The sequence below is a fragment of the Leptinotarsa decemlineata genome, unplaced genomic scaffold (assembly GCF_025532065.1).
Source record: "Leptinotarsa decemlineata unplaced genomic scaffold, Ldec_3_MD MMD2_tig00026316_RagTag_RagTag, whole genome shotgun sequence".
NCBI classification, from domain to species: Eukaryota; Metazoa; Arthropoda; class Insecta; order Coleoptera; family Chrysomelidae; genus Leptinotarsa; species Leptinotarsa decemlineata.
Genome location: NW_027412685.1, coordinates 2628230 through 2643526, shown reverse-complemented (window position 1 = coordinate 2643526; position 15297 = coordinate 2628230). Strand labels below are relative to the sequence as shown.

Sequence of the window (15297 nt, the reverse complement as noted above, 5' to 3'; positions counted from 1 at the left end):
TATCTCTTTTTTGGAAATGGAATTCGCTCTTCAGCTTCTAATAAAAGTCACTCAGCAACAAGCATTCTCCTCCGAATTAGCCTTAATCCACCGGAAAAGACCTTTACCGAAACCCTTTCGAAAACTCAGTCCCTTTATTGATGATAAAGGAATTCTAAGAGTAGGTGGGCGCCTAAAATATTCAGATATAACGCATGAGCAGAAACACCCTATTCTTTTACCCAGTACTCATATTTTCACAACTTTAGTGATAAAGTATACGCACTCTAAGTACTGCCATCCCGGCCTTCAGACCTTGCATTTTATTTTGTCTCAACGCTACTGGATTATATCCCCACGTAAGACTATTCGAAGAATTATCTCAAAATGTTATAAATGCTTCCGTCTCAACCCGAAACCGGTTCAACAACCAATGGGTAATCTTCCTAAATGCCGAATATCCGAACTGAAACCCTTTTCTCATGTTGGAATAGACTTCTGTGGCCCGTTTCGAACTACTTCTACTAGGATGCGTGGTGCAAAGGTAACTAAATCTTACATTTGCATTTTTTGTTGCATGTCAACAAAGGCTCTTCACTTAGAGCTTACCTCAGATCTTTCCTCTGATGCCTTCCTCGGAGCTTTACGACGTTTTGTATCTCGGCGAGGACTCTGTTCGGACATTTATTCAGATTGTGGAACAAATTTTAAGGGAGCTGCAAGGCAATTATCTGAAATCATGCAACAAGTTTCCGGCCAAGAAGGAATACGGTTTCATTTCAACCCCCCTTCCTCTCCCAATTTCGGTGGTCTATGGGAGGCTGGGGTGAAATCCTTTAAAACGCACCTCTTCAGAGTTATTGGAGATCAGACTCTCACGTTTGAGGAGTTGTCTACGGTCGTCACGCAAGTGGAAGCCTTGTTGAACTCGAGACCCCTCTGCAGTCTTAGTTCTGATCCCAACGATGATTCAGTCCTTACTCCAGGGCATTTTTTAACATTAGCACCTCTCAATTCAGTACCAGAACCCAATCTTGGTAATATTCATTTGGGGCGTCTTTCAAGATGGCAAATGGTGCAACGTCTTCAGCAAGATTTTTGGAAGAGATGGCACAAGGAATATTTGCATACTCTTCTGCAACGTAGTAAATGGCTTGAGCCATCTACCCCAATAGAACTCGGTACAATAGTTCTCTTGAAAGAGGATCATAATCCTCCCATGAAATGGACTCGCGGTCGCATTACGCAATTGCACCCGGGTGCTGACGGTATTACGAGAGTAGTATCAGTAAGAAATTCTCAAGGGACAATCCTGAAAAGACCTGTGAGCAAGGTGTGTCCTTTACCAAAGTTTTAAACCCTTCTCAGCCAATTTTAATTTTTTTTGTTGGTAAATTTTTAATTTTGATTAAACTTTTCTCACTATATTTATGAATATATAATAATTTTTCTTTTACTTTTTCACAAGTAGTCTATAAAAAACATTCATTTTTTGGTGGTCGGTATGTTACGTATTGTATACACAACTCACTAGTAGCAACCTCATCCGCTGTTATTAATATAATCCCTCGCGTTCCCCTAATCTCCAAGAGGTCGTAACGCCACTGTATTTTGGTGCCAATTCGACGAAACGCGAGGATTCTAAGCAAAAGGGGATCAGTACAATTCAAGAATCCGATCGGTAGAAACCAACCAGAAAAAACGCGTGTATGTGTGCCACAGCAATACCAAAAAGGTAAGTGGAATTCTTCCTCTTGAAGCGACTTGTACCTAAACAAATACAGTCCATTGCTCTTCTCGAACAGAGTTTATTGAGTTATATAGAAGAAGAATATAGCAACAAAATAATGAAAAACAAAGCGTACCAGGAATTAGTGACGAAAGTACAGCAGGTAGACCCTGATGCGACGAAGGAGACTGTTAAAAAGAAAATAGATTCCATGAGAGGATCAGTAAGAAAAGAAAGGGAGAAAGTAATAGATAGCAAAAAATCCGGCGTAGGAAGTGACGCAGTATATATGCCACATTTTTGGTATTTTACATATTTCCAGTTTTTAGAGGACCAAGAAGTTCCGCGTCAGAGCCAATCCAATATTGAAAGTGATCAGAAACTAGCAGAACAGGAACATTAACAACAGGTGATAATAAAAATACATGGGGTATTTTCTATGTTTATGTAAGGAATTGTTGATCATTTATTTGTTGATTGTAATACCAACAAATTGAACAGTTATTTGGGTTTTCACAGTTTGAACATGTTGGAGATAAAAAGAAAATAGGTTAATATTTATGTTATAAAATTACTCAGAAGTTAACTGTGTTAACTTTTTTTTTCAGATTTTCAACCCGAATTCGGTGAAATTGTTGCACATTTGAAATGGTTGAATTGAAAATAAGGTGATTTCAAAGAAGTATAATAACAAAAGTGTTTTTATAGACAAAGAGCGAAGCTAAACAATGTGGTAACGTTGAAACTAAGATTGTTTGAAGGTGCTTGACAATGTTTCTGTATAAGAAGAAATATTTAGGACTTCCATTGTCTAAAACGGAAAGCCATGAATTCTATGTTAAATCTGTTTAAAAAATCTGTTTTTCCGTTAACCAGCTGTCGCTGGTTAGAACAGATAAAATTAAATTACTGTGAAATTATGAAGTGCTGAAAATGAAAACTGCTGAAATAATTAAACGATATGTTGAAAATGGAATAACTAAAGTACGTCTTTTTGTAACTTCAATTCAGTTAACAAATTAATATGTGAAAATTGCTGTCTTTTTAGCAGCCAATCTTTGGACCACTTGCGACGTTTTTTTCTATTTTGCCTTTTCATCACTAATGCCGCTGTCACTGCCAGTTTATGTGCTCGTTTCAACGTGTCGCTGTCCAAACTCCAAAGTACCTGCGAACTGGCTTTGTGATCTGACAATGTATGAACGCTTCGTCCCTACAATTTCACTCGCCAAGGTTAAAATTGTCGGGCAACATTGCAGTGTATGGCGGCCTTAAGTCTCATCAGTGGTGCTAGGTTGAGCTAGGTTGTCGTAACTTATTAAAGATTGAAACGTGTGAAATCTTTCGAAATAAAATCTCTAAACATACATCTTTGCCAACACCCTACACAGTGGGTTCTGGTAAATGCCTGCCGGAAAACAACTACTTCCCCGGCTAATACAACGGTGGATATAACTAATTAGATACTGAAAAAAACCCTAAAACTTAATCCTTGTCAGTATACATTTTACGGCTGAATATCACTTCCAATGTAGAAGTACTTGACAATAATAAAAATAATCGTTTAGGAATCTGTTGGTCCTTAGCTCGCACAAGTTTCTATTTACGTGCATCTCAAGTAGATACACAAAAGGACGTTTAATAATTTGAGATACTGATGCAGTTATTTGGAATAATTTTTTGAAGAAGATGCTTCAATTCATTTCGAGTGAACAGTATGTGAATAGGTGAATTTTATGTGACAGTGGCAACTGACTTTGCAATATGGTCATACCTTTTAGTATATATCGGCATAATGTAGGCACAATATCCCTGATCTTAAAGCAAATACAAGAAATTACAAGACAAAAGCATTGAACATGGTAGAATATTAAAACCAGAGGAACTTACATGCTGTTCAAAATAAAAGTTCAATGTTCAAATTTCGCGGGCTACGTTCATTCGATTAGTGATTTTTTAATTTTTTTATGTTGGTACAATCGTCTCCAACACATGTTCACAGTTTTAGCTGTTTAGCATGTTCAGTTTGTTGTTGAGAGGCATAAAAGTATAAAGTGTTTTGCGTGCTCGGCGATTTTCTCCTATTGAAAAAATGGATCAAATCATTTGCATCTAATTTTGTGTAAAACATTGAATTAAGTGCTCAAAAATACTTGAAATGTTAGCAGTGACATACGGTGATTGTTCTCTGAGTCAGAAAAATGTTTACAAGTGATACAAGCTTTTCACAGAAGGCCGAGAAGATGTGAATGACGACGCTCACTCTGGATGCCTCAGCATATCAACAACCGATGAAAATGTTGAGAAAGTTAATTTGTTCTATTTTAAATGACACTTGATTTAAAATGTTACATGAATAAAATTGTTATTTGAATAAAAAAGACTAATGAAATAACTTGAAGCTTTTATTGATTCCGAAGAAAAATATTGTTTCAGAGTATTGGAAAATGGAACGCCAATTTACTATATATTATGCTGAAAAATAATCTATATACGTATAGTTCAACTCAGCAATGAAAAAACATTTCTATTCAACAGTCAATGGAATGTATTATTCGAGTAAATTCAACAAACGTTTCAATTCCGCTTATAATTTTAACCTTTGAATAAAATGTTAGTTATTTATAATAAAATTTCAATGAATATATTTGAATGCCTGTCAAAGTTTTCCCATGAAACATTGTTGGTAATAAAAATAGACTTTCGTTTGTCTGAAAATATAGCAAATTAACTTTCCATAATAAATAGTTTTCTATGAATAATAAAGATTGTTATATTTCAATTTTATTGAAGTGTTGAATATTTCCAACATTCACTTTAATGCATTCAATTTAAAATTGGTTACAACTTTTGTGCAAAACATTCTCAAGCAAGTATCATTTTATTTCATCAATCTTTTTTAAAAAGCTAATTTCTGAAAAAGAATTGAATTTTTTGATGATTTAAAAAGTTTGTTGTATCTGAAAGATACATTTAAAACGATTGTTGATAATTTTAATTTGGCGCTGGTATCGAGGCGATTTATCAAGAACTTAAAAGTGTTACATATGGCAACATGCTAAGTTCATTTATAGTACGACAAAATGCCGTTCTACCGTGGCGCCGAATAAAAATTATCAACAATCAATTCAATTCATGTATCACTGAAATTCAACAAACAAAATAATTCAGCTCATTTCAAAGGAATATTAATAAAACGGCGTGCCACGCCGATTTATTAATATTCAAGGACCTACCAAAAAGTGCATATCAGAACTGCTTCGAGGATTGGGAAAAAATCTGGAACAAGTGTATTATATCTGGAGGGGACTACTTTGGAGGAATCAAAATAGAAATTTATGAATAATTAAATATTTTTTGAGGCAAATGAAAATTTACCTTATTTTTTCAACAGACAGCATTCAGTTCATATACAGTGAGTAAAAGCCAAATGGAATAAATTCATTATTTCGGTTATTGTACAGGGTCATCCCCAAAGTATGCTGCATAAGGGAAACTTATTTATGAAGGGTTTTTCGACAAAATGTTATTCTTGATAAAAGTTTGTGCATCCCCTAAAACCAAACATGCACCAACAAAATACAGTAAAACAAACGTAATATACGAGGAGCCTTCAAATATTTGATTTTGAGACAAGAGTAAAGTACTCTTATTTTGAAAAATCTCTAGAAATGTTATTTAGAAAAGTTGTTCAGCATTAAAAAAATACATCTAGATTTGAATTCATGGCCATCTAAGTGAAGTTTAATTTTTACCCACTTTTTTCAAATGGGGACTACGAAAAAAAATTTTGTTAAAACGATAAATAGACATTATCCTGTATACGACGGTTCATTTTAAAAGCCTGTAATATTACGAATTACACAACTATGGTGTCAACCACGGCCAATTTTTGTAAAGAGTTAAATAATTTTCAATGTTTTTGCTGCAAAGTTATTTTTATTTTTTGTTAACACCGAAAATTACTCAAAATTATACAGTATTGTAACAAGAACTTAATATTCAATAATATCAAATCACAAAATATCAACTGATATGTTAAATAATGTTAGAAGAACAGAACAGCTTTTTAACAGATGTTAGAAGATAGTTTTATTTGAGATTAGGATGTTGCCGAGACGTTGCCGAGACGCGGTGAAAATTTTGAACATCTACTTCGTTAACATCCATAATTCTTTTTCGTATTCTACATTTCATTAAGTTTTGCATTATATTTTAATTTTTGAGTGTATTTTATGTTATTTCGGTAACCACATTATTTTAATTTATTTTATTTTAATTGTTGCAATAAACTTGAAAGCGATAACATTTTTGAATAGAGAATGAAGATACCTTTCAAAATATATATCACAAGCCTTTACTTCCCATTTAAAAAATTAGGGGTTGTACCTGTCATTTGAAGGGGGTTGAATTTTTCCGTTGAAGTATACTTATATCAAATTATAATCTAAATTTGACGTGTTAAAATATGTATCGTAACCGAAATAATGAATTTATTCCATTTAGCTGTTACACACTGTATATTACATCAGTTTTTTCTTAAAATATATTTCTGGGTGAAATTCAAATAAGTTTACTATTAAAATGTTCTTGAATTCAATAACAAATTGAATTCCTGTTCAACACTTGCATTTACTAGATTATACAAATTCAAAAAAGATTATTCGATTTCTATATTACTTGATATAGAAACATGGCTTTTGTTACTAGGTAGGTTGTCAACTGTCGAGTCAATTTTCATCCCCCTCGTTCAATATGAGGTTAAAATCCATAAGAACCTGAAGATCGTTACAGTAAGTGGTATTTATAGAAAAATACATTTTTATATGGAGGTGTTAAGAAAGTATGTATAGTTAAGAAGATAGTTAAAATTTAAATGTTCAATGGTAACACAGTTCTCATTCTCGTTTGTATTCATTGGATTACAAATTTGTGAAAAGTCCATTGGTTTATTTTTCATGCAATTGTTCAGTATGATGGAATTACCATGATGTTTTAATCCATTCTTACAGTAAGAGCTAAATGAAATTCAATGCTATGTATTCAAATATTTGAAAGTAAAAATAATTTTCTTGCAAGAATAGACCACGGGATATTTTGAGGTTAGAAAGATTAACTTATGGGTATTGTTGAAAAAATATTCCGTCACTGCTCTATTGATTATTTTAAATAACATGTACTTTGAGAAGATGATGGGAGGATACGAGAGATACTTAAAATTGTACTTCACACAATTCTGTTGAAAATATGGTTAAGTAATTGGAAATAACCTATGACAATTGAACCTTTATGCAACTAATGTTCAAATCACTTACCCTAGGTTTTAGTAGTCCGTTGTACGTTTCATTTGATGTACATCCAAAACAAATGCATAATTTTTAGGGGGTTCTGTCACAATAATATTGCACCATAAACACCACACAGATGAAACCTTGTCTCTCACTCTCTCAGTCACAAGGAACAGTTGGTAGTTAAAATGAATGAAAATGAAACGGGCACCGTAACAGTTAACAGCAGCTCAACCTACGAATTCCTGGTGAAAATGTTGCCGGATTTCTAATTTAGCTTGAACTCTCCCACATGAACAAAAGTTTCATAATTGTTACTTTTTTAACACATTTCACTTTTCTGAAAGTACAGTTCATGTCAGTGATCGAATTGTTACTTCAAATAAACCGATATTCAAATCTAAAAGAGTGGGGGTTGAGTTTCATATCAACTATCTGAAATTTAAGTTGATGAGGGGGATTCCGCTAGGCAACAAAATATACACTATTGAGACTTCTGTTGTTTCCTTTTTTGCATTATTTATTCTATAGCCGAAGCCACTCATGAGAGCGTTATGTCTGTCTGCCGTTTTGTTGGTTTTTATGTGACCTAAGTAAGTACTATGCAAGGTGAATCTCCAGGAATTGCATCTATCGATCGATTGTGGGAAAACTAAAATTAGAAAGAATCTAAATATTTGACAAATATATAAATATGTGTATGAGGGCAAGTCAGCTGAAATATTTTCAAAAATTATGTTTGCAGACCCTACAATAATTATCAATTTTTTCCTATAAGGAAACTTTTATCATTATGTTTTCGTCGAGTTCCTTGTAGAGGGGAATCAAATTCATAAAAATTTATAAGAAATTTTGATAATCATTAATACAGGGTGGTCAAAAAGAAGAATATGAATGAAATTTAATAAACTGTCTGAATAAGTAACTTTTTTCAAATGGGAACCCCTATTTTTATGATTTAGTCGCATTAAGCATCAAAAATAGGATTAACTTTGCATGAGGATACCTATTCCAAAAAATAGTATAGTTTTTGAAATACTTTCAATTTAATATTTTTCTATCGACAGAATACGGTACGGTTTCTAAATTCTGTCAGTTGGCCATGACGGCACGACGTTAGAAAACAATCAATTGATACGAGACAAGTGTTTCGGTCATCAAGTGATCATCTTCAAGAGGAAGACCAAACTAAGCATACTTACAAAGCAATCCCTATTTATACCATAGATACCTGTTCCAGGTGCCTGCATCTCTGGAGCCGATGGATGCCGAAGCAATTCGAAGCCCAATTTATGCAATTTTTCTATCATTTTCATTGATTTGTGACACGGTGCACTCACTGTCTTGATGCAACAGCACTTTCTTTTTCTTCAAAAGAGTTCGTTTTTCCACGATTTTTTGTTTAAACCGCTTCAATAACGCTATGTAATAGTCGCTGCTGATGTTTTTTTCCTTTTCAAGATAGTCGATGGATATTATACAATGCGCATCCCAAAATATCATAACATTGCCAGGTGACTATTGCGTCTTTGCACGCTTTAGAGCCGGTTCACCGCATGCAGTCCACTCAGATGACTATAGTTTTCATTCTGGTGTGAAATGATGAAGCCATATTTCAGCCATTGTCACATACCGACGCATAAATTTGGTTTTTTTGGTGGAACAGCTTCAAGCACTGCTCAAAATAATCAATTCTTTGTGGTTTTTGGTCGATTGTGAGCTCGCGTGGCACCCACTTTGAACAGGGCTTTCCCATACCCAAATATTCATGCACGATATGCCTAATACGTTTCTTTGGACTTTTTTGATGTTTTCGCCTCTTTGGGACGTCCACTGTGTGCATCACCTCGTTTAAACTCAGCAAACCACTGTTAAACAGTTGATTTTCCTGTTGCAAAGTCCGAATAATGTTTATCAAGCGAAGCCTTGGCTTCAACACGATATATGGGAACTTGCAGATTTTTTAACATCGTAAATTAACTACTGCAAAATATGAGCTGTGAAATATCAATAGTCAGTTTATAAAAGTCATAAAAAGTTTCTTGCGTTGAAAAACCAATTCAAACAAGCGTTCAAAGGCGCGAAATCTCATGACGTCATACTGTATCAATCCGGGAGCACGCATACGACGCAGGCTGAGACAGCCGTTCAAATCTACTTATTTACGCAGCGAAACGCTTTTGTGTAAAATATGATGAGTTTTTTTTTAATAGATGGTATTATTAAATTGTATAGTTTAGAGATTTGTGTTTAACCATGATTCAGCTTTGCTTGTGTGTTGTTGGAGTTATAAATCTAACAAGGACTTTGAACTTCAAAGGCAATGGAACACAAAAAATATTACAAATATTGCATTGTGCCTTTGTGCACAAATACTTCCATTAAATCACCCAATAAAATATTTATAAGATTACCGGAAGATGATCGTAATCGTCGAAAAAAATGGTTAAACGCATGCAGAAGGAATAAAAATGGTATTTCATATAGCAGCAGAGCAGAGTATGTGAAGACCATTTTGATGTAAGTATTTACATATTATTATATCTATCTCATTTGTTGGATAATTGCCTTCAGGCTAGGGATATTGAAAAATTAGAAACTTCAGACGGTGTGGTGCTGCAGATTTTTCCGGGTTTTCCTGCAGCTGAAAAAGCAAATGCTCCACTGGAATTAATGAAGTCGCCCCGGAGCGCCATTTAATTATTATTGTTGTTTTTATTTTTATCGTTGTTTTATTAAATATTATATTTGATATTATTTGTAAATCTAATCAAGACTAACCAAACTGACACAATTTAACCCAATTTAGTCATACAAATTTCATTAAGTTAGGTTAGGTTTTTTATTACAGGGGTACACGGAATTTATACATGGTGATTGAACTTACAACGAATAATAATTTTACTTAATTGTCTATTTTAACTCCGCGTACTTCACCGAGAGAAAATTGTTCAGCTTGTTTAATGAATTTCGCTACCATAAACATATCAACAACTGTCAGATTATCGGATTGACCTTCTATAAATCCATCGTTGGACATGTTCATTCGAATTTACACACTTAATCGTAAATAAAACTGTGTAAAATTAACTAAATACAGTAAAAACCACAGATTTGGACAAAAATATCACAATAAGCAACAGAAACTTCGAACCACCAAAAGCAAATAGTTCAACATAAATGAAATGGTGACTGGCGAAATACAGTATGACATCACATTCAATGACTGGACGTTTTTGGTCACGTGACGAAATTGAAATTTTTAGTAAACTTTAATTCTGTTAAAAAAAATCTGTTTTTCCATTAATCAGCTGTCGCCATCATACGAACGACAACTCTCAGAAGTTGAGAAACTTGTGCGAGCTAAGGACTAACGAGGTCTTACCTTTCAACGTGTGATTCCTATTTTTATAGAATGAATAAATTTAGAAAATAGTTTTTTTGGTACTAAAGGTACTCAATGATGTTCAGTAGGTCTCGATCACCAATCAAATTTAAATATTTTTTGAATGATGAAATGTTGGAATGTAAAGAAGAGTGTAAGGATTTGGGTACATTGTTAGATGCCAAGCTTTGTTTCAACAACCATGTGAATTCTGTTTCTATGAGAGCTCTAAAAATGCTCGGTTTTATTGTGAGATCATCAACCAATCTTTCTCCATTCACAACCAATGTATTATATTGCTCTTTAGTATGCCCTATCATAGAGTATAACACCTTCATCTGGAGTCCCTACTACCATTAGTATAAACAACAATTGAAAAATGTGCAAAATAAATTTATAAGGGCCATGGCATACAAACTAGGGTTGGTTATAGGTGAATACAGTTACAGTGAAGTGATGAGTATATTATCTCTGTCGAGTCTTGAGGATAGAAGAACAACTGCCACAAAATTATATCTGGTCTCATTGATTGTCCGGAAATTCTATCTCTTATCAACTTCAACGTTCCACAGAGGTCCACTAGACAAAAAAAGCTATTTTTTACACCGTATCACTCAACCAATTATGGTTATCATTCTCCTTTATCTGAAATGTTGAGACTGGGAAATAACTACTATGATAAAGTAAATTTTTTCTGTGACAATCAAAATACTTTTAAAAAACAAGTCTCTCGCTCATTAGTCATATAAATGTATTTTATTAGTTAATACTGTCTGTTTTTATTGTCTTTTGTTACACACATAAAGGTATTTATAATAATCAGTATAGTATAGTATAAGCTTTTATTGTTACACAGTTTATTGTAAACAAATATTGGGGTTCACCCGTAAATAAATGAATAAATAAATAAATAAATGAATAAATAAATAAATAAATAAATAAATAAATAAAATGTATCTCATATCTCCTGATGACATGTGAATTACCCCACGGTACTGATATGAATAATTTTGGAAATCAGAGTAAAACATTTTCATCATTAAAATACGTAGATTGAATTGTTAAAATTGCCAGATATCCTGGCAACGCCGCTAGTATCATGGTCAATTGAACTTTGTCAGAGAATTAACGAACGACAAACTTGGGAGCCATTGTGCATACAAAGATTGTACCTTATTGGAAACGAGAGTATTGGCGTTGTTTTTAGTATACAACACCATCCATCATTATTCAATTCCTCATGGTGGTCTATGCTGCAGACCTTGCGCCCGAGTCGCCAGGACTTGCTAGGGATGAATGATGGAATTAGAATACAGGAAACAGATAAGATGAGTTCTTGATTTCATCGATACGGAAGCGCAGGAGGGCCCCATTTTTATTATTTGTTTTTTGAAAATTTCGAGATTATAGTCGAAATTTCAAGTTTCAAGTCGTAATTTCCCGTGAGAGCGATGCCCTCTACTTTTACGAAGATGACAACTATGGGATCGACAGAGAACTAAGTCTTGGAATATCAAAGAAAACCGAGGCTCCCCAAGGCGGTCAGTTCCTAGACCAAACTTCGAAACCGACCGCCGACGATATTCGTCCTTTGTCTTTTACTGCAAATTTCAATGCAAGGCAACTTATTGTAAACATAATCAGAATATGTATACTTCATTGTCGAAAGAATAAATTCTTATTGACGAATAGACCAGATTCGATAATTTTTGAAACAAAAAAATAACAGTAGGATGAAACCCATTAGAAAAGGAGACGAATATGAAAAATATAAAAAGAAAAATAAATTACGGGGGATCTGAGTTTGGGAAGAGAACTTAATATCAAAAAAGCACCCTAATTTTCAATCAAAAATTCCTGTTCGTTGAAATCTCTACTTTCTTATGGTGTAAAAAATATACATTACTATAGTAAATGTTCTCAGAAAATGCAAAATATTGAAAAAACTCGAATTCGAAATTTTTTTTTAATCATCATCAAAAAAATGTGATTGCTGCAATTTTATTCAGTTAAAAAGTTTATTTATTAAATTCTAATTATATTCATGTCATAGAAAAATATAAATATACATGTAAACCGTACTATTGAATTTAGATACTTCATTCTGATTACGTTATTGATTATAATAGTTTAAAAAAACGTTAATCTTGTTATTTATAAATACCTTATCTTGAATTTTACTCACTTATGCCTTAGTTTTTGTCTGTTTGATCGCAATTTATCATCGTTAGATTCGACAAAACTTTCCAGTTCTTGTTGATCTTCGAAATCTTTAAGACTGTCACCTTCTTCGTCTCCAATATTATTTCCAGTCTGCATTGGGTCTTCATTCACAATTTCATCTGAATCATAAATTTCCTCGTAGGTTTTTTGTTCCACATTAGAGCAATTTTCAGAACCATGACAATTTGAGCATAAATTTGTGCATTTGCAGTAGATAGATATTATTTGCACGAATCTCGACTCTTGATTCTGCAGAGGACCCTTATGGCTTTTTTTGCACTACTGGATCGTCTTCATTAAGCTCTTATTGCATGTACCCCAAAAAACGATTGCATAATCTCTATGCGATTCAATTAATGCATGGTAAGCACATTTTGCGGCTGCAAAACCCAGTTCTTTATTTATGATCCCAATCACATAGCATCCAGAAGATGATTTTTTGGACAGTTTTCCAACATGTTAATTGAATTTCAAGCTATGATGAATATGAAGATCTGAGAATTTTGTGCATGGAGACTTCTCAATAATTACTATCCATTTTCCCAAACATTTTTTTTCTAGGCGCGTTTCGCTAACACCATAGCGTTTAATTATTATTATGGATAGTGCTATTAATGTTCATCAAGTAACGGATCAGTTCATTCATAATTTGTTAGTATTAGTTGAATCAACCATTACAGTCTCTAAGTCACATCTAAATGTTAACAAATCAGTTTTGTGGATATTGAGTACGAGGTTATTGACAAACCAGGTTCTTATTATTTCATGATCATATTATATGTCATTCTCTAAAGAAGTTTCATCAATATTGTACTAAAATGAAGTGGTACCATCTGCAGATAACGTGAACTTCCCAGATATATTCAAATTGGAAATATTGTTGGTATAATAAAAATTAAATAGGGCCCAATACTAAACCCCGGGGCACACCGCACCTAGGAGTTCCAATCCGTGAATAGTGGTCAGTTTTTATCAACTGATAGCGATTCTCCAAGTAAGACGTAAACCACCGCAAACCAATTCCCATTCGTGTAAGACTGCCTTACAGTTCACAGTAACAAATTGGAAAGACAAAATTGATAAAGATAATTACGTTGTGGATAAAAAGTTATCTCAGTTCGAGGAGTCAAATAACAAAAATTAATAGGTGCTATTCACAAGAGTTAGTGAATGATTTTGGAGTTCGACAAGGTAGTATATTAGGACCTTTACTATTTTCAATTATATAAACGATATCAATTACGTAGACGGTGATCATGTGATTACCTTATTTGCAGATGATACATTAATATATACCTACGACAAAACCTAGCAAGTCGCATTGAAAAGATGAATGATTCATTGAAAAATATTGAGCTGTACCTTGGAATAAATAAACTGAAACTTAATATCACTAAAACTAAGGCGATGATCATTACAACAAAGTATAAACAAAATAAAATTGGGAGAAATACAGTCAAATTTAAAATTAACGAAACTGAAATAAATTGCAAGCAACATACTTAGTGAACCTTTTAATCACAAAAAGTGAAGTACATCATCATGATACTAGATCGAATACCAATTTTCACATCCCAAGGACAAATTCACGAAGCAGTATGAACTCGTTATTTTACAAAGGTCTGGACAGATTTAATAAACTGCCAAATAATATAAAAAATTCTTCTTCTTTCCGTCTATTCAAGAGGGGCTTAGTAACATTGATAACGAAAAACTGAATTGAAGCTACTTTATATTTAAAATATAATAATAACTAAGACTTTGTTTTGATTGAATATATAAGTAAATATGTAAACGTGTATCCTATATTGAATATGTGCGATATAGTTTTTTTCTTCTTTTTTGTGATTTTCTGTTACTTGGTTATAATAGACTAATTTATTTTGATATTTATGTATTATGTTTAGATAAAGTACATTAATTATGTTGATATTAGGCTTGCCTATCTGGAAATAAAGTTCTTCTTCTTCTTGAAATCGTTATGATCAAGTTCATACAGCAGAATTTGTCCAAACACAATGCATTCATATTTCAACAACAGACAGTGCTGTTTTGACCCGGAATAGGTCTCAGCAGTAGTGCTAGGCGGAAACACACATGCATGGGATCGATCCCATATATAGCGTCTTCGTAAGAAAATATGTCATCGCCCTCAATCACTTAAGCTTCTGCTTTAAGAACAGTTGAGTCTAGTAATGCATTCGTGGTTCAGCCTAGCACCACTGGTGTGACCGATAGCGGGTTGGAACAGCACTGTCTTTTGTTGAATCGCAAATGCGTTATGTTTGGGCTCTAGTTAACAACTAGTTGTCTCGCAGTGAAAGTAGCAGTGAAAGAGAAAGAACCAATCTCATCGGCGGTCGATATCGAAGCTAGGCTTTGCAACTGACCGCCTTGAGGAACGTCGTTTATCTTTGATATTTGAGAATTGAGTTCTCTTTCGATCCCATAGATGGCGTCATCGCGATTAAAGTGGGTCTAAGAAGTAAACAATAATAGTATGTGGCTCTTCTGCACAAGACCGTAGCCAGAAAACACTTTCGGGGTGGAACAGTGAACAGTGGAACAGTGAACAGTAGAAAACCATGAAATATAAAAATAACGAAAGAAAATTGTGTTACATGATCATATATTTATCAGAAAAACATTACAGAAATATTAACATCTTTTTACAAAATCAAATTTAGTTTATA

General features: G+C 33.5%; 1 protein-coding gene across 1 annotated transcript in view; it reads right to left on the bottom strand.

Moving 5' to 3' along the window:
• The window catches only part of beta4GalNAcTA (beta1,4-N-acetylgalactosaminyltransferase A), a 49403-nt gene extending 42070 nt beyond the window's left edge, over positions 1 to 7333 (bottom strand). The window contains exon 1 of the mRNA XM_074181847.1: positions 7024 to 7333. The gene's annotated coding sequence lies outside the window, so the exon portion shown is untranslated. The remainder of the gene's footprint in view (positions 1 to 7023) is intronic.
• Between the last annotated feature and the right edge of the window lie 7964 nt (positions 7334 to 15297).